This window comes from Penaeus chinensis, chromosome 18, assembly GCF_019202785.1.
Source record: "Penaeus chinensis breed Huanghai No. 1 chromosome 18, ASM1920278v2, whole genome shotgun sequence".
NCBI classification, from domain to species: Eukaryota; Metazoa; Arthropoda; class Malacostraca; order Decapoda; family Penaeidae; genus Penaeus; species Penaeus chinensis.
Window position 1 is genome coordinate 14,322,600 of NC_061836.1, and position 2,500 is coordinate 14,325,099.

Genomic DNA, 2,500 nt, shown 5'->3' on the forward strand with positions numbered 1-2,500 from the left:
GAAAGAGGAAGGAAGGGAGGATATACGTTTTATGGCGTCTGCAGTTCTGTAGTAAGGACACTGGACTCAGGAGGTGACTACTAAATGTACGATAAGGGAAGACTACCGCGAAATCAGCACTGGAGGGTGATATAGAGCCATCAGTGTAAACATGGGTACTGGAGGAATGAGTGGAGGCATGGTCAAAGAACTGACTGGGAAGGACAGAAGGCGGAATTTATCATTTGTTCTGGGAAATCAGAGGTGGAAATACATGGGGAAGGTATAAACCAAGGAGGAAACAGAAACAGAAAAGAGAACGGAAACAGGGAAAAGGGGAATAGGAAAGGAGAGTATCCATGTGGACAGAAAAAAAAAGTAGGTAAACGTGAAGATGGAAAAGTAGGAAGAAGAGATTGCGGGAGAGTTAGTTTGGAGAGGGAAAGTTGGTGGAAACAAGCATGGCACCGGAAAGAGAGAAGGGCATGGCGTCGGCAGAGAGATGACAGGCCTAACTCATCGCAAAGACTCAAAACTGAAGAGCAGAAGGCGCCTAGGTATAAGCGAAGACCGCTGTGGCGGTGTGTCAAGGTGAGCAAGAAAGGAATTAGACGCAGAACAACAGTAATGGCATCCATAATCAAGAGTGGAGGATCAGAGAAGGTGAAAATGGAGGAAAATGTTTAGGATCAGGGTAGTAAGAAGATGGAGGAGAGTTTTGCAGTCTGAACCTCAGGATATATGGGAGTCTGTAGGAGTTGGAGGTGGCGTAGAGGATATGGTCTCGCCAGGAAAGTTTAGAGTCAAAAGTGACACCAATGAATTTGCCTGAGGAGCATAAGTGGAGTGGAGTCTCATATAAAGAGAGTGGAGGTTTAGGACCTATACGTGATCGAGAGAAAAAGAATGAAGAAGGCTTTAGAAATGGATATGCGAAAGCCATGGTCAATCAGAGATTAAAGATATTACAGACTGATTGAGTTGACAGAAAGAAAGTATGGAAAGGCCAGAGGCAAATATGGCTATGTCATCTACTTCTACATCAGTCATGACGTACAAATACTATCTGGTACGAGTTTCAAACTGTGAAATTGGGTCATTTGTGCTTCGAGCACAGCAGAATCCAAATTAGGAAGGAGAGAGAAAGCTGAGGGATTCAATCAATGTACCACAATAAGCGTAGGTTTGCCATTCTAGTAATTTGTGTAAGCAACTAGTCAGAGAAATAGGACAGTCCTCTTGAGGATGGGTTCCGGGTTTATTGGGTTTCGGGGAAGGGATTCAAGCCAGTGGGAAGGAAATGGCCAGTATGAAGGACAAGTAGGTTAGTGGGAGATGTCAGATGTACTCGTATACCACCAGAACCCTCATGTGTGTTGCGGCATGATTGTAAGGCTGAAAGGAGTTCAGAGGAAAAGGAGGCATTTCACTCAGTACAGGATAAGGATAAGGAGATGGGAGTAGGTTCTTTGGCTGTTTTAAGGAAGACAGGGGGGCGAAATATGACTAAAATATGCACAAGCTCAGTAGGAACTTGAAATGAATCAGAGATGAAGGTATTATGGATATGTAGGACGTGGACAGGGTGAGTGGGATATTTCCTGGATAATTTATGGATTTTTTTCAAAAACAAATGTAGAGGCAGTAATTGGTTGTGATAGAGCTTCGGATTGTGAGGTGAAGTCAAGCAGATGCTCTTTTAAATGCGACGAGGGCTAATAATTGGCTGGGGGTGTCTTGTTTGTAGTGATAACTATTACATGCTGCACGCTTCAACTGAAGCGCTTTGGTGCATTCAGTGTTCCGTCATGGAACACATTAGGATGTATATAGTTGGGAGGTTTGGAGAAAGGCTGGATAAGTGGCACTCGGGACAGTGATTGTATAATAAGAAAGCATGTCTAAAGTGGAAGAGAAGGATAATGGAAGAAGAGGAAGAGTAGCGAGATGTGAAAGTATGCCAGCCTGCTCAATCAAAGCACCAGTGTGGAGGTTGGGGAATGGGTCATAGGAAGGAGAAAGGAAAATAGGAAAGTAATTAGGGCGGCAGTCCAGAACTGACCAATGGAAGTCCAAATGAAGAGAAGGGGAGCAAATGGTTAATGGCTAAAAGTAAAATAAATGTGCTAAGGTAGCACTAAAGGAATGTATAGTAAAGGGTAGTGCAAGGGGTTGAGTTAATTGCTATATGTCAGCAATCTAGAGTAGTACTGGGAAGATTAAGGACGGGTAAAGGAGTTGATGAGTGAATGGGTTAAGGTAGGATTAAGTAAGGGAGATTAGATTAAGTGAAGGATATGTATGCATCTGAGGAAAGAGAACAGGTTGTCAAAGCAGAAAGTGTGGGACTCCGAAAGGATGTCTGACAGGTTGGGAGGTCGGCGAAGGGAAAATTTTCTGACGCGTCATCTAAGGTCATTTTAGCAGTGTATACAGTCTATAACGATAGGGGCTTAGGGGCGGAGACCCCAGGTAAGGAAGTTTTTTTTTTTAGTTCAGTAAGGTGATGTTTGTAGATTTC